At 42.8% G+C, this 18,213-nt stretch overlaps 1 protein-coding gene across 5 annotated transcripts in view; it reads right to left on the reverse strand.

Moving 5' to 3' along the window:
• The window catches only part of CPLX2 (complexin 2), a 391,294-nt gene that overhangs the window by 270,145 nt on the left and 102,936 nt on the right, over window positions 1-18,213 (reverse strand). Inside the window, exon 1 of one of the 5 annotated variants that reach the window (XM_077326368.1) lies at window positions 3,211-3,226. The exons of the other annotated variants lie outside the window; for them this stretch is intronic. The gene's annotated coding sequence lies outside the window, so the exon portion shown is untranslated. Of the gene's footprint in view, window positions 1-3,210; window positions 3,227-18,213 lie in introns of those variants that run through there. 5 annotated transcript variants of the gene reach the window in all.

An 18,213-nucleotide genomic window follows, 5' to 3' on the forward strand; every position in this document is an offset into this window, starting at 1 on the left:
TGGAGAGCAAATTCAGCTGTTTATTTGCAAGTCATACATGTTTGCAAGGCAAATTACAAATTCAGTGAATCAGCATTAATGCACAGTCTGTAACCTTTGTTAAGAATGTCACATCTGCTTTCACCTGAAGATGCACGGCACCTGTGACTTTTTCCAACCCTGTTTCAAGTGGCTTAAAAGTAGACCCAAGAGATCATATTATTCAGGAGATTAGCGTATCACCTGCTTAAATCACTGATTGAAAATACAGATTTTTAACTGAAGCTACTTCCTAGCTGAAGCTACTTCCTAGGAAAGTGATATGCAGGAGAACTACATGCCAATTACAAATCACCAGACAGTTTCAATCCATCAGAATATAAATGAGTGCATTGAAATCTTCCCAAGTGAGTAATTTCTGTTCATTTTAATAGGGTATACGCAGGGAAAGTTTCTGGCATTTTGTGTCCTGCGCATTTAAGCTGATTTTCTGAGAAATACACTATTTGTCTATTTCTATTAGAAAAGAAACAAATTCTATCTTCATTAAATATCCTCAGAATGTCACTTGCACTAAAATACAGCAAGCCTGATTTTATTTGGTTAATTTACTCATGAAGTGATTAAAGGCAAGACAATTAATTGACTAACAAAGCTTTAATTAGTTTATGGCTCAACAGTATTTAGAACTTTGATTATGAAAATCATTCATGCATTCTGTCTACCACTATGGTCCATGTCATCAACTATTCAGCTCCACACAGTTTAGGTTAGGAAGTCGTGCATCAGGAGCTTGATCCAGGATGATGTTGCAAATAAAATATCTGAATTGACAGGGGGCCAATTTCCATGCCAAATGCAAATAGTACAATGTGCTTTTAGCTGCCCAGTTAACTTTCCTGTCCATTAGAAAAGCAGGATCAAGCAACACACAAACTGTTGTATGTCAAAGATACATAACTGTTAGTATTCGGGAATACTGTACCCTGCCTGATCTCCCAGACTTGCAAACCAGGATAGGAATTGAATTTCACCTTGTTCTCCCCCAGTCACTTGACAATGGCTGACAGACACTGGCCTAGAGCTATCAATGACCTTCCCAAGATTTCAGTTATTAGAAAGTACTGACGAAATACAGAACCCTACTGTACTCTGCAATAAATAACACTATCTTATGAATTCAGATTTCCCAGTTATTGTCTGAACACTCAAGTAACACTTCCTCTTAATTCAATATTTTGCTCAAAATGCTTCAATCATATTGAGTAGTCAACCATATTTAAGGCTGTCCAAAGAGCTATTAACAAAGGCAAAGACCCTGATCATTCTGAAATGGGGACTGTGTTAGACTTTGTCTCTTAGCAAGAGCCAGCCACAGACTGTAAGTAAAAGGATTAAATTGTTTGTTTATACTTGTTGCTAGTGGGGACAGGCAGGGTGGGTCAAATGGTCTGTTTAAATATGTAGATTTGTTTTGTGGGGCCATTACCTGACTCATGTTTGTCACCAAGATTAGCAGGAAGAGAAGACTTTTCCTTCCTCCCTTTATTTGAGAAGATATCTACTTTAGGCAGAGAGTCAGATCCATCTTGAATCTTCACCATATAACAGCAGGGGGTCCTGCTCCCAAAGAGGGTGACACCATTTCCCATAGACTTTAATGGTGGGAAAAAATAATTTCAGCAGGTTACTTAACCAGGAAATTGACAATTAACCTGCTGAAATTATTTCTTCCCACCATTAAAGTCTATGGGAAATGGTGTCACCCTCTTTGGGAGCCCCTAGGATGGGACCCCTTGGTCCCATCTTCTTGAAACTTGCAGGGGAGCTCAAGGAGGGTCTTCCTTGAGACCTCTGAAAGTGTCAGGAAGATTGCTCCAGGGGGGTTCCATACTAGGGGCTCCCAAAGACCATTCCCCATAGAAGTCTATGGGGAATCAAGTTAAAACCAAGGAATATAACTCCCCATTATATCCAATGCAGTGGAGTCCCTAGAATTGGATCCCTTGGTCCAATCTTCTTGAAACTTGCAAGGGAGCCAGGAAAGACTCTCCCTGAGCTCTCAAAGAAGTTTCAGGGGTGCAACATACACCCCTCCCCCCCAGCCCCCAGGAAATGCAGGGAAAAATGGAGAAGAAAACAGAAGCAGCCAGGAGGCTGCAGCAGCCACAAGGCTGCCAATGGCTTGGCGATTCGGCCGAATCGGCCATTTTAAAGGTAGTGATGGTCCGATTCGGACCATTTTTGATTCAGAAACGTCCGAATGAGCCCTGATTTGGCCGTTTCCGAATCCGAACTGCACATCCCTAGTGTAGAGCTTGTGAATGAGTTATAGGAAGCTTTGCATTTTTTTATTTTGTCTTCCAGTTTCCCCACTTGAATTTTCTAGAGAGGGCACATTTAATGCAATTGTATTTCATTGTTAGGTGTATTTTATTGGGGTATGATTTGGAGATTTTATTGTTGCAAGATTTTATGTCACCATGTTTTATATAGAGAGAGCCAGTTTGGTGTAGTGGTTAGGAGTGTGGACTTCTAATCTGGCATATCAGGTTGAATTCTGCACTCCCCCACATGCATCCAGCTGGGTGACCTTGGACTCTCCACGGCACTGATAAAACTGTTCTGACCGAGCAGTGATATCAGGGCTCTCTCAGCCTCACCCACCCCACAGGGTGTCTGTTGTGGGGAGAGGAATGGGAAGGCGACTGTAAGCCACTTTGAGCCTCCTTCGTGTAGGAAAAAGCGGCATATAAGAACCAACTCTTCTTCTTCTTCTTCTTCTTCATATATGTTGTAAACCACCGCGAGCCAATTCGCTGGGAGTGGCAGTCTAGAAATCAAATTATAAATAAAAATAAATAAATATTCAAAGTAATTTATTTCCGAAAAAGAGGGGTTGAGGACTCTCCTCAAGGTCCTCTGAAAGTTGTGTAAACCAATCCTCAAGTTTTTTTAACTCTGGATCTTTCGGTCTCATGGCTTTAGAGCCAAGGAAATGCCTACTCTCCATGCTTGTCTGTTTTTTCCTCTTTTTTCACTTTTCTGAAGCACAGGGAACCCTACTGCATTGCTTACTTTTAATTTCCCCCCCTCCTTACCCCCCTCCCATCACGAACTTCTGTCTCAAGCTCTGGGCTAAACATCAGAGATTTATTGCTGAGACTACTCCCTCTATACTTTGCTATCTAAAAACTAGCAGACCATGAATGAAGGCTTCATTTACTTTACCGGAGATCTGAGGTGATAGCAGAGCTTTGCAAGTGCCGCAAGACTGTGTGTGGCTTTCTTTTCCAACTCTCGGAAGACAAGAAGGGTGCAGAGAGTCAGGAAACCAAAAGGAAGCTGTTTTGAGTCTTGTGACTCTGGTGCTGAACACCCAGACCCACCAACAAGCGTTCTGCAATGGTGATGGCAATTCTAAACCCTAGAGAGTCAGGAAACTGAAAGAAAGTAACTCTGAGCCTGGTGATTTTAGAGCTGTATATCTGGAAGCTGCTTTTTCAAAGTTGTTTTTTTCATCACTCATTTGAGCTTTTTCACTCTGTTTTGCTTTTTCTGACTTTTCTCAAGTTTGGATTACAAAACTGGGCAGTCAGACATTTTAAAGTCCTCAGACGAATGCTTGGAGTAAGAAGACGGCTGTCCAGCTAGCCAGTTAACATTTCTACAGGTCTGTGGCAAGGCTTGGAATTACTGCGGGGGGCAGCACCAGCATGGTTTTTTTCTTTTCTTTGTGTGTGTGTTTTCTCTGAACTTTGACGGCATTAGCAACATGTTGACAATAGTTAATACTGAACAAGCTTATTATTAGACAATCATAAAACTGAAATACATTTTTAGAATTGTTGTTTCTTAATACTAAATTTAATACTGGTTGAACTTAGGCTTATTAATGATTTGTTTGGATCCTATCATTTAAGGGAAATAATAATAATATTGTATGATATAACTGATATTGAGTAACATATACAATAGCTTGACTGCTGGTTATTTAATATCAGTCAAACTAAGGCATTTAAAAAATCACCAAAGAAAAAATCTCTCTCAGAATCATTAGCTTCACTGAAGCAGAAGAAAGGCATGGCTTATGTAAAACGAAATCCTAAAAAAGACAAGAAAGTTGATGAGGAGGACGAAGAGGAAACTACAGATCTGAACAAAATAATGCGTCTTCTAGATAAACATAACAAAGATATGAGAGCAGTGGTTAAAGGTTTGCATAAAGAAATCATTGAAGTTAAGAGGAAGACCGCATCAAGGTACAAAAGGTGGAAGCAGAATTCTTGGAATATAAAGAGTGGAAGCTGAAGGAAAATTTGAAGCGTTGGAAACCCAAAACAGGATAAGAAATATCAGGATTAAAGGCGTGGCTGAACATATAGGTAGACTGGATTTGCGTCAAGATATAACAGCGGCGCTAGAAGACTACCTTCCAGACGAAACTATCTGAATTGAGAAGGCACAAAGGATCTATTCAAGAGCAGCAGCTCGCAAAATCTTCCAAGGCCTATTTTAGTCTCTTTTTATAGCAAGTCGGTGAGAGACGCAGTCTTGGAGAAAAATCGTGATACCCCTTTTACTATTAAAGGTCAAGAAGAGATCTTCCTGCCAAGATACTTCGTAAAAGAGCCCAATTCCACTTCTTACGCCAAATTTTGCTAAGAAAGGAGATTAGATATTTTTGGAGAATACCTTTTGCCTTGGAAGTTTTGTTACCAAATGGAAGGAAACTTATAAAAACCCTTCAGCAAGCCCAGGAGCTTGCAGACCAACTCTCTAAGAAACCTTCAGTACAACCTCCAAAACCAATTCAACTACCAGCAGAACATCCAGGTGCATCTGCACCAGAACAGCAACCAGGTCCATCGGCTCCATAGCTTATAGACAAACAATACCCTGGGTCCAAAAATGGAAAAGCTAAAGATTCTGTCACTTAATGTCAATGGTTTGAATGCTCCAACTAAGAGATCTAAATTTTTAACCAGCATATTAAATAAAAAGCAGATATTATTTGCTTTCAAGAGACTCATATTAAACAAGCAGATTCTAAAGTTCTAATCTTCAAAAAGCTCAGCAAGGAATTTATAGCATCGGCCAAAGAAAAAAAAAAAGAGGAGTGGTTATATATATTGTAAATCCTAATATCACAGCCGAAATAATAAGACAAGACTCTGAAGGCTGTTTTATTACACTCAATCTCATGCTGCCAGATGGTAAAAGACTGACTTTAATGAATATCTACGCCCCTAATAATGCGAAAGACAAATTCTACGATGCATTCTTTCAAAACCATGTTGAGCTCTTGGACTCTGAACTTCTTCTGATTGGTGATTTCAATGCAGTACTGGATCCAAATTTGGATAAAACGCATAAAAGATAAGGGGTCAGACTACCAAAGAAAGCTCTGTTTTTTAAACCAACTTTCATTGGTAGACATTTGGAGAATACAACATCCTAATAAAAGACAATATACTTTCTATTCTCAGGACCATGATTCTCATTCAAGAACAGACCAATTTGGTTATTGAAGTCTCTGGTGCCGATGGTCAGTGATTCACATATTTTGCCTAATACTTTTGCTGACCATAATCCACTGGAAATAAATTTGAACTACCAGAGAAATGGTATGAGAAGATGGAGAATGAATAACTATTTGCTGGAAGATAAATCAAGAGTGCAGGAATGCGAAAAGGAGCTTTTTGAATTCTTTCAAACAAACTTGACTTCAGAGGTTCCAATTTCTGTGGTATGGGACACAAGTAAAGCCTACATGAGAGGTGTATTAATTCAGCAAAATAATAAGATAAAAAGAAAGAAAACTAAGGATCTTAAAGACATTCAGGAGCAAATATAAAAGCTTGAATATATTCACCAGACGAAACCTTCTAAGAAATCCTGGAAACAGATCTTAGCCCTCAGAGTTAAAAGGGACTTGATTGAAACAGAAGAAATAAGGAGAAAGTTAGATTTTTTGAAGCAAAAACATTTTGAACATGCAGATAAACCTGGTAAGTGGCTTGCATTAAGGATACAACAATGTTCGCAAAAGAAATCTATTTCAAAAATAAATCATAATGGGAAAGTTTTTTTTTTAGAAAAGGATATTCAAACAAAACTGGTGAATTTCTTCCATACTCTCTATCATTCAGAGGCTACAACTAGCTGGGAAGAAAATCTTAAGTACTTGGCTGATATCCCCCTAAAGAAATTTACGGAGCAACATCAGACTATTTTGAATAATAAAATAACAACACAGGAAATAAATGATGCAACTTATCATTGAAATCTTCAAAGGCACCAGGTCCTGATGGCCTACCAGCAGAATACTATAAAGCTCTGAATCATGTTGTGACTCCCATTTTGTTACAGGTCATGGATCGAATCACAGAATCTTCAGACAAGGAAGTTCCAACTTCATGGAAACAAGCTTCAATTACGCTTATACCAAAAGAAGGGATGGACTTATCATTACCACAATCTTATAGACCAATTTCACTTCTGAATGTGGATTATAACATTTTTGTCAAAATTTTGACAGAAAGATTAAAAAGGTGTATTTTGGAGGTGGTTCATGAGGATCAAACAGGCTTTATGTCCAAAAGACTCATGAGAAACAATATACGCTTGATCATAAATGCTATGGACTATGTTCGGAGAACACAACAACCGGCTTTTATTTTTTTTAGATGCAGAGAAAGCATTTGAAAATCTGAACAGGTTAAAAATTGTATGGTGAAATAGATGTTAAATCTGGGCCGAAATATTTCAATGGAGGAGTGGGAATCAATGTGGAAAAATACGGCAAAACGTACAAAGAGTCAGCAATTAAAAGAGAATTGGTTCAAAATGTTTTATAGGTGGTATGTAACACCTAGGTTATTAGGTCATATCTCAAAAAATTATGATATCAAATGTTGGAAATGTAAAGATAAAATAGGCTCCTTTATTCATATGTGGTGGTTATGTAAAAATACACAATGATTCTGGGTGAAAAGTACATGATGTATTAAAAAAATGTTAAATATAAAATTCACATGATGTCCCAAATATATATTGTTGAGTGTGCCCCCAGACAATCTCCCTCATAAAGCTGGTGTTTTTTTCCTTTCATGCAACAACTGCAGCAAGGATGGTGCTTGCAAGAAAATGGAGACAAGAAGATATATCAAAAAGACTGGATAGAAAAGTTGGGAGAACTGACAAAAATGGCAAAGCTTACTAATCTAGTTAATGGAAGACCAGCAGAGGAATCTGAAGAACATTGGGGGTATTTCTCACAATATTTATCCAGATAGGTATATATGTATTAACTAAATATGTATTAATATATTGATCCAGATAGGTATAGATATTAACAAATATGTTAGTAGGCTGAACTGACTTGTTATGGAACTGTAATCTTTTGTTCTTTCTTATTTCTATTATTCTCACTTTTAAATATAATAAAGGCTGGAGTTATCCAGGAATTAAAAAAAAAGTAATTTATTTCCAACATTGATTCAATGACACGTTAATATTATTCATAAGTATCTCCTACACAATCTCCCAGCATGCAAGAGATACCTAGTTCAGAGGGAAAAAGAACTTCAGAAAAAAGAAACTGTTGCATTGTCATGTCATACATCTTTCCTGGTTTAATGGACACTTGTGGGGCATCTGTACCATTTTATAATTGGGTTTTCCATATATTACTGACCTACATTGAAAAACTGATCATATGAAAAATAATGGCTTGAATAAATGTGTTTCCATGAACAGAAAGTTTCTTGAACACAACTTCCCCAAAGACCTGCTGAAATGCTATTCTAGGGAAAACCCTGTCCCCCAAGAGTGGTATTTGGGCAGTGGCAGAAAGGAGGGAAAGATGTGCTAATTTCATCTCCCAGAACGCTTCTGTATATCTAAGTCATGGTCATTCTCTGACAGCATAAACCACTGGGACTGATTCTGCAATTATGATTTGACGGGGTGTTTTTACCACATCAGATTCTAAATATAGACTCCAACTTTGTGCCTGGCATTTTCCAATGGTGGTTTCCTCCTGTCACTAGTCAGGACTCCAACTGCAGAATGTGTTTTGCATTTCTGCCTACTGTCATAACTGCCCTTTTGGTCTGAGCATGTGATGTAACACAGTGGTCCCCAACCTTTTTATAACTGAGGACCGGTCAACGTCTGACAATTTTACTGAGGCCTGCAGTGGGAGGTAGTCTTTTGCTGACGGACATCGCTGCCACCACCTGAGCTCCTGCTCTGTTTGCTTTCCCGCTGGAGCCCCTGACTTACTGCCACCCACTGGGGGCGCTGCCAGCAGCAGCAGTGCATTGCCATGCCGAGGGGGAGGCCCAACCATGACGGCCGCTGGAGAGCAGAGAAGGTGAGCCGGTGGCAGAGTGGCAGGGCAGCCCCCCAAGGCAGCAGCCGGGGAGGAAGACAAGGAGTCGCGACCGACTGATTCACAGAATCACAGAATCATAGAGTTGAAAGGGGCCATACAGGCCATCTAGTCCAACCCCAGGCTCAATGCAGGATCAGCCCAGAGCATCCTAAAGCATCCAAGAAAAGTGTGTATCCAACCTTTGCTTGAAGACTGCCAGTGAGGGGGAGCTCACCACCACCTTAGGCAGCCTATTCCACTACTGAACTACTCTGACAGTGAAATTCTTTTCCTGATATCTAGCCAGTATCGTTGTACTTGTAGTTTAAACACATTACTGCACATCCTTTCCTCTGCAGCCAATGGGAACAGCATCCTGCCCTCCTCCAAGTGACAACCTTTCAAATACTTAAAGAGGGGTATCATGTCCCCTCTCAATCTCCTTTTCTCCAAGATGAACATTCCTAAGTCCCTCAACCTATCTTCATAGAGCTTGGTCCCTTGGCCGCAGATCATCCTCATCGCTCTCCTCTGTACGCTTTCAGTTTTATATACATCCGTCTTGAAGTGAGGCCTGACCAGTGTGGTATACAATAGGACCAAGACATCTTGTGATTTTGATGTGATGCCCCTGTTTATACAGCCCAAAATGGCATTTGCCTTTTTTACCGCTGCATCACGCTGCCTGCTCATGTTTAGCTTACAATTCACAAGTAACCCAAAGTCTCGTTCACACACTAGAAGTGTATCCCCCATCCAGTAGGCATGCTTTTCATTCTTCTGACCGAGATGCAGAACTTTACACGTATCTTTATTAAATTGCATCTTGTTCTCATTTGCCCATTTTTCCATTGTGTTCAGATCTCGTTCAACTCTGTCTCTATCTTCTGGAATATTTGCCAGTCCTCCCAATTTGGTGTCATCTGCAAACTTGATGAGTAGTCCCTCCACCCCCTCATCTAGATCATTAATAAATATGTTAAAAAGTACAGGACCGAACACCGAGCCCTGAGGTACCCCGCTACTCACCTCCCTCCAGTCTGATGAAACAACACTGACAACTCTTTGAGTGCGGTTCTCTAACCAATTCCCTATCCACCTAACTATCTGAAAATCGAGATTGCAGTTCTTCAACTTATCCTATAGAACATCATGGGGAACCTTATCAAAAGCTTTACTAAAATCCAAGTAAGCAACATCAACCGAATTTCCATGATCCAGCAAACCTGTTACTTAGTCAAAAAAGGAAACCAGGTTGGAGACAAATGCATGCTGACTTCCTTGGATCACCTAATTGTCCTCCAGATGTTTGCAGATCGCTCCCTTTAAAATCTGCTCCATTATCTTCTGCACAACAGAGGTCAGACTCACTGGTCTGTAGTTTCCTGAGTCATCCTTCCTCCCTTTTTTGAAGATCAGAATAACATTTGCTCTCCTCCAGTCCCCCAGGACATCTCCAGTCCTTTAAGAGGTCCCGAAGATGATGGACAAGGGTTCTGCAAGTTCTCTGGAAAGTTCTTTGAGCACTCTTGGGTGCATTTCATCCAGCGCAGGGGATTTGAACTCATCCAGTACAGCTAAATGCCTCTCGACAACCTCTCTTATCCACCTGCCACCTAAACACTATCCTTTGGCTACAGCCATCTCTAAATGTGCCTAAACCCTTTGATTTGTGGGGAAAAACAGATGTAAAATAGGCGCTGAGCCTTTCTGCTTTCTCTACATCCTCCGTTAGAGTTTGTCGATCCGCAGCCAACAGTGGGCCTATTGCCTCCTTTACTTTACGTTTGCTCTGAAAAATCTTTTCTTGTTACAATGGGCTTCCTTGGCTAATCATAGTTCACTCTCAGCTTTGGCCTTTCTGATGATTGATCTACGGTGCCTAGTAACCTGTAGGTACTCTTCTTTAGAGCTCTGTCCTTCCCTCCATTTCCCTTTTCTTTGTTTGTTCCTCTTGAAGTTTGTTCATCCAAATAGGCTTCTTAGAGCTCCGGCAGTGTTTTCGTCTTTATGGGATAATCATGGATTGAGCATGCAATAGCTCTTGTTTGAGTAGCGCCCAACCTTCACATGCTCCCTTCCCATCCAGCATTCTCGTCCATGGTATGACACTCATCATGTCTCTGAGTTTATTAAAGTTTGCCCTACGAAAATCTAATATCCGCGTCTGGCTACAAGCTTCCTTGCCCTCCCATCTCAAAAGGAATTCTATGAGGACATGGTCACTTTCCCCTAGGGTCCCCACCTCCTTCACCCTATCCACCAACTCTTGCCTGTTGGTCAGAATTAAGTCCAGTACAGCTGAACCTCTTGTGGGTTCATCTACCATTTGATAAATGAAAATGTCAGCCAAGCAGGTCAGAAAGTTGCATGACTGAGGACCCTTTGCAGAGTTTGTTTCCCAGCACACATCTGAGAAATTGAAGTAACCCATGATTACAAGGTCCTGCCGCTTGGATATCTTCCCAAGCTGCTCACAAAGTGCAGCATCCACATCCTCTCGTTGGTCAGGCGGTCGGTAGCAGATACCAACCACTGCACTGTTTGTTTTCTCCCAGATGCTTTCCACTGGACATATACGCTTCTTCACTAGCATTTCCTTATAGGTAAGCCCTTTAGTCATAAACAGTGCTACTCCTCCACTTCTTTGATCTATTCTGTTTTTTCTGAACAATTCATATCCATCCACTATTACATTCCATTCATTAGAATCATTCCAACAAGTTTCTGTGATGCCTACTAGATCATACCTTTCCATCAGCATGAGAAGTTCCAGCTCTTCCTTCTTATTGCCCATGCTTCGGGCATTAGTATCTGAATTCTTTGACTTTTGGTTCCCTATGAGCTGGCCTTCCTGGTTGGGCTGCCCACAATCGGTCTCCTTCCTTACAATCCGTATGTTGAACGTCTCCTTTCCCTTGTGGCTTCAATTTAAAGCTCTCCTGATTAATCTCCCCAGGTTCCTGCCAAAAACATTCTTCCCCAACTTCGATAAGTGCAGTCCATCAGGCGCCAGTAGGCCTTCTTCAAGAAAGCCTATCCCATGGTCCCAGAAACCAAATCTCTCCTGCCGGCACCAACTACGCAGCCACTGATTCACCTCCATTATCTTCCTCTCCTGATGCATTTCTATTCCCTTGACAGGCCAGATTGAAGAGATTACCACTTGTGTCCCCATTTGCTTGAGCTTCCTTCCTAGATCTTGATAGTCTGTTTTAACAGGAGTAATGGTATTCATGGACATGCCATTCGTTCCCACGTGGACCATCACAAATGGGTAGCGATCCGTAGATTTGAGGAGTTTGGGCAGCCGTTCTGAAACGTTTTTAATTTTCACCCCTGGCAAGCAACACACCTCTCGGGTTAGGGAGTCGGGCCCAGCCACATGGCGATCCATTCCTCTTAGCAGGGAGTCTCCAATTAACAGTACTCTCCTTTTTTTTCCTTCTCAACTCCATTTCCTTCTGTCCCCATGGCCTCTTCCCTTTGTCTTAGACTTTGTTTTGGGACCTCTTCCCTTGTTGACCCTTGCACCTCCTCTGCAAGGGCCTGAAATCTATTCTGGAGCTCCAAAGGCCCCGAGAACTCTCTTGCTCTTCGCCGTTGAGTCTTTTCCTGAACTGTCTGCAGAGGCTCCATAGTGAGGTCAATCTCCTTATCATGCCTCTGGCGAGGAGCAGCCCTTTTTAATCACCTCACCTGGTCAGCACAATAGCCTCACCTGGTCAGCATCATCTGTCCCCAGTAGCTCTCTCCAGGTACTCTCAGTTGTCTGAGGTCTGCCTCTGGCGAGGAGCAGCCCTTTTTAATAACCTCACCCAGTCAGCACAATAGCCTCACCTGGTCAGCAGCAACACTCCCCGGTAGCTCTCTCCACGTGCTCTCAGTTATCTTTTCTCACTAGGGATCGGTCAACGCTTGACCATTTTACTGAGGCCCGGCGGGGGGGGGGGGGTAGGCTAATCCTCTCCTCTCAACCACATTGGTCCTTGTGTGGAAACACCCTGAGTTGCACTGCAATGTCAAGGTCCAGGATTTGTTTTCAGGAGTCCTGTGCAAAGTCAAACAAGAGTTGTTCCACCTTTATTTGTACCGAACCAAACTCAAAAGGGTTTTTAGGTGTTACATTTTTGGCGTTCCCACTTTGTGTACTGAGAGAGCATGCTATGTGTGATCCTCTCAATGCACCCACAGGTTCTCAGTTAATGAATCTCAGCATTTCACAATTAAGAAGGCAATATTTACACATCAGTCTCCAATTCTGATATATTTATTTGCTTCCCTATGCTCCCCCACCAAGAATTAAATCCAAACAAACTGTGACCATATATAACATAAGCTTGTTTTTCTAGTCTGATCCTTGCATCTATTAAGAAGGAGAATGGGGAGGGGATGTGCCCTGGTGGCTTCTTCTCACTGAAGTTTGGCCTCAGTAGATGAACAGCCACTGAGTGCCAGATCAGGAAAACATGCTCTCCATTTTATCCTTAGTATACTTCTCCCTCAACTACATATGCTCCCCTCCCCCCTCCAGGCATTAGCACAGAAATCCTAAGCAGGCCTACTCAGAACTCTACTCAGTGGAACTCATTCCCTCTCTCCCTCTCTCTGTCTGCGGGTGCGTGTTTTTCCCCTTAAGAAAGGGGGGGGGGGGGAGAGAGAGAGAGACGATGTCTCAAGAGCTGCATGTTCCTGGCTGAGAAAAATGGATGAAAAAGAGATTGAGGGGGCGAAGAGAAGCTGGGAGAAAAAGGCTAAAGGAAGGAGGAGGGGGGGAAAAGATTTTTGATGTCTCTTTGTTCCTTATTTAGCTGCAAGAAAAATGCATGAAGACAAAGTATTTTGGTCGCCATTACACAACTGTTTATCTGCATGAAAGTTATGAATGCCCCATTGCACTTAAATCATGAAAATGTATTTAGATGCTGGAACAGGAGAAAGTGGGGGGGGGGGGGAGAGGAAGGAATGTGGAATCCTAGTTTTTGATTTATAGTAAACTTTCTGGAGCATTCCCAGAAAGCGGGTGCTATTGTTATTGCAAATTTATATTGCAATGTGATCATGTGAAAAAAAATTTAATGAAGGGGAGAGAGGGATGGTGGGAGGAGAGACAGTAGGTGCAGTTAATACATATCTATGATATCATTTGAGGTTGGAATGGAGGAGGACACAGACTTAAATCTTGAGCTTCTGCACTGGATAACCGTGAATTGCCTTCCAAGGAGAGGGGGAGAGATCATATGACAATTAGGGATTGTATTCTGTATTTGTGTAAAAGATTTGTTATTCTGCAGGACTTTATGAAAGTGACTGCAGGAATTTTTGTGACCACAGAAACAGTGTAAGATATAGCCATTTACCAAAGTATGTGTTTCTAGGTATACACAAGCACACTACCTCTAGGGTCCCCAACCTTTTTGAGCCTGAAGGCACCTTTGGAATTTTATCACCGTGTGATGCGACCAGCCACACAATTGTTTCTACAGAAGGCAGAGGTAGCCACAAAATAGTTGCTGTGGCTTACTTTCAGTCACTGAGTGAATATCCTCGTGCTATGGTGGTAGCTACTGCCAAAGCAACATAAATAAGAAACCCTGCACAGCTGGAGAAAAGTCCCAGCACGCCTCATCCATGTTCTAAAAACAGATGATAAGCACTAAGAAAGGTACTGGAGCACCATGTGGGAGACCCCTGCTCTAGCATCCTGACACTATATAGAGGCCTAGAGATCCTATATAGGTATGAACATCTTTAAATATGTCTTTTTGTACATCTTGAATTTACTGGCAGATAAAACATCTATACTAAGACTTATTAAGGAACAACAATGCACTCCATTAAGCAAAAAGACCGAGGAGGGTAGGAGCTCCATAATGGGAGTTCTTAACAAGACAGAGGCACTTTTTGATACTAATTACTGGGCAGTGATCAAAAGCAGGTGCCTGCATTTTGAGGAGCACTTGGAGAGGTGACCTGTGGGCTTTTGTACAGCTAGAACAGAAGGGGCTATGATCATGCTTCTTGGACCTTTGTACCCAAAATGAAATCATGAAACTATTTCTGGTCAGGGCTGAGGGATTGAAAGAGTTTTGTTCTGGATGGAATTTGAACAGGCAGAATGGGCTAAGCTAAGAGCCTCTTGTGGCGTAGAGTGTTAAGGCAGCCATCTGAAAGCTTTGCCCATGAGGCTGGGAGTTCGATCCCAGCAGCCGGCTCAAGGTTGTCTCAGCCTTCCATCCTTCCGAGGTCGGTAAAATGAGTACCCAGCTTGCTGGGGGGTAAACAGTAATGACTGGGGAAGGCACTGGCAAACCACCCCGTATTGAGTCTGCCATGAAAACGCTAGAGGGCGTCACCCCAAGGGTCAGACATGTGACTCGGTGCTTGCACAGGGGATACCTTTACCTTTTAAGGTGACCAGATTTTAACATTGGGAAAAAGGGACATCATTGATCGGGTAAGGGGGAGGTCTTGATTAAAAATTTGGTTGATATGGAGCAACAAAAACAATCTAAACATCATGAGCCCACTGTACATGAATACATAAAGCTGACTTATAATGAATCAGGCCAAAATACTATAGGAGAGCATTCACACTAGCTAGATGCTCTGCGTTACCTTCTGCCATGCTGGTGGGCCACGAAAACCGCATTAGCTGAAAGACTCTGCCCCTGTAATTCCGGGGAGATAGAGTCAATCGAACACGTCCTCTTAAGGTGGCCCACCTTCAACTCTGCAAGAAATAAATTCATCCTCCCATTACTCAGGAATTCCTCCATCAGCTCAAACAAAGAAAAAGTAAAATTCCTCCTGTGGAATAGTAGGGGCCATATTATTAAGCAGGTTGCCAAATTTTGTGCGCTTGTGCTTAGCACACGGGAAAGACAACTTAAGCTTAAGTGAAGATTTTTAGAGGAATTTTTACTATGCATTTTTTATAACGTACCCATCAATTATACAATATTATATATTTTTAATTTTGTACTGGCTCCCTGATTATGCAATTTTCTACTCTGAAATGTTTTTTCTTGCTATCTGTTTTATCTGGCCGCAGTGCTGTATTAAAATAAATTGGAATTTACTAGTTATCTGTATCTGTAATGTTATCTGTATCTTTTCCTGTTTCCTGTAAACTAGCGATCCCCTGGATGGATGGATAGATGGAAGGAAGGAGGTGATTAAGAAAGGGGAGAAAGGAAGGAAGGAAGCAAGGAAGGGGAAGGAGAAAGGGATGGAAGGCAGGCAGGGAGGCAGGCAGCCCCCTCCCCCCCAGCACAGAGGGAAGCCTGTGCCGGGGCAGCAAGCGAGGAGCGTATGTGGGCTCCTCTAGAGTAGGCTGGGTACGGGCAGGCAGTCCCCTCCCCCTCCCCACCCCTGCCGGAGCACAGAGGGCTGGCTGCGCCTGGTAAAGTCCCGGTTGGGAGGAAGGAGAAAAGCAGCCAGGTGACGGGCATGGGTTGTTGGAGAAAGGGATGGAAGGCAAGCAGGCAGCCCCCCCCCCCCCCGCACAGAGGGAATCCTTTGTTGGGGCAGCAAGTGAGGCGCGTATGTGGGCTCCTCTAGAGTAGGCTGGGTGCACTCAGGCAGTCCCCTCCCCCTCCCCCTCTCTAGCCGCGCCTGGTAAAGTCCCGGTTGGGAGGAAGGAGAAAGGCAGGCAGGAGGTGACGGGCATGGGTTGTTGGAGAGTGTGTGTATCGGGAGAACTGCGATTAAACAAAACTGGAAGTAACTCAACTTCCTCACTTGTTTGCTGGCTTTTCAGAAGGGCGGATATCACGACAGAAGGGAGCCACGAGGAAGAAAGAAAACCAAAGAGGGGAAGGCGGGTGGCATTTGTGCAAACTGGCGCTCGATTGGTCAGCGCCCTCGATTGTGGAATCTTTCTGAACAGGCCGGGCAGCTGTGATTGGCCGATTGTGTCTGGGAGGGGGGAGAGGCCCTGATGGAGAAGCCCCCCCCCAAGGTGCAGGTGCTGTGGCGCCGTAGTCGGTGTCTTGGGCTTTGTGTGTGTGTGTGAGAGAGGGGGAGGAGGAGGTGTGGCCTACGTCACCCTCGGGTAGGCTTTCCTGCGGCACTGAAGAGAGATCTCAGCCTGGTCGGGCGATGGATAGAGGAATGGCGGCTGCAGTAAGACGCAGCAGCTCCGGGCTCTCCCCATGGCTAAGCACTGGCCCTTTGTTAAAATTGGGACATTTAAATAGTGGGGCGGGACCCGGTCAATTCTTTTAAAAGTGGGCATGTATCGCCAAAATCCAGACACATGGTCTCCTTAGGCTAAGATCATTAGCAGATCTGCACAACAACTAGCTCATTGCTACTCATCCCTAGCCAGAGTAATTCAGCTCAGTTCTAGCCTAGTGCTCGAATCTCTTCGCGCGCTTTTCAAAATCATTGCTTCACAAAAGCTGGGCTCAATATTGTCTCGGAGGTCTATGGACAAACAACAAATTACTCTGATCACTTCTTGGTCTTTTCAAATAGTAATAAAAATTCAGATCCTGCCAGTGCAGTCCCAGTCTGTAGTGTCTCCTTTCACTTCATTAAGAGAAAAAGCTGCACCAGTATTTAGAGCTGTACTTTTGGGAAAAAATAAATCTCTAAATTTTTTGGGCTCAGTGTTTTTCTTTTAAAATGTTACAGCCTGCTAATAGTGAAAACAGAAAATGGCCATCTAGTCAGTCATACTATTTGAGATTGGCAAAATGATAACAGGTAGACTCATGAGACAAATTTGATGGCATGCCAAATTGGAACAGAATCAAATATCAATCCAGAGGAGTGGCAGGAACCCCCAGGAACAATTGGACGAAGAGAATAATATCAGAGGAGTCCAATCTTTACCATTTATAACTGTCTTATGGATGGATGGGAGAAAATCTCATCAACACACAATTGTGTGCAACCAGGGGTCATATTTCTTACACTGGACCAGGGAATGCAAATGTGAGAATTGCTCTGTTTCTCCCTATAGCAAAAGTCTAATGTGAGCAGCAGTGGCACACTGAATTTGCCTGCAATTCAAATTGGGTCCAAAAATGTATTCTGGAATAGAAGCATCAAACCATTAATGTTATGGAGAATGTAGTTAATGTAGCAAACTTGGAGGGCTTTATTTCCTGCAGAATGGTAAGCTTTTATTTCCTGCTGCTTTTTCCTATGGATACAGCAGCAGGATAGGGCAGTCCTGTGCCTCAGCTGCCATTGTAACTAAGTCCTTTGTCAATTAAGAGCCTCTTGTGGCGCAGAGTGGTAAGGCAGCCATCTGAAAACTCTGCCCATGAGGCTGGGAGTTCGATCCCAGCAGCCAGCTCAAGGTTGACTCAGCCTTCCATCCTTCCGAGGTCGGTAAAATGAGTACCCAGCTTGCTGGGGGGTAAACGGTAATGACTGGGGAAGGCACTGGCAAACCACCCCGTATTGAGTCTGCCATGAAAACGCTAGAGGGCGTCACCCCAAGGGTCAGACATGACTCGGTGCTTGCACAGGGGATACCTTTACCTTTACCTTTGTCAATATGACTTGAGCCCCTCAGCCCCCAAGGTTTATGCCCCTGCAACTGCCACTCCCTCTGTGGCAGTCTCTGGAGCTCAGCCTCATCTTCTTCTAAAGTCTTTGACCTCTTTGCCTGATAATGAGGTGTCCATATGGTCCATAACTACTTTAAAGACTTCCAACATTAATTCAGCATAAGCTTTTATGGGTGAATGCTCACTTATTCAAGATGCAGAATAGTCAAATCTGTCTTAACTAGCCCTCTGATATCCACACCAATACTGTTTGATGTACTGAAAGACTTTGGCCTATACTCAGGCTACAAGGTCAAGAGAGCTAAGACCAAAATCATTTTGATTGGG

The sequence above is a fragment of the Paroedura picta genome, chromosome 3 (genome assembly GCF_049243985.1).
Source record: "Paroedura picta isolate Pp20150507F chromosome 3, Ppicta_v3.0, whole genome shotgun sequence".
NCBI lineage: Eukaryota > Metazoa > Chordata > Lepidosauria > Squamata > Gekkonidae > Paroedura > Paroedura picta.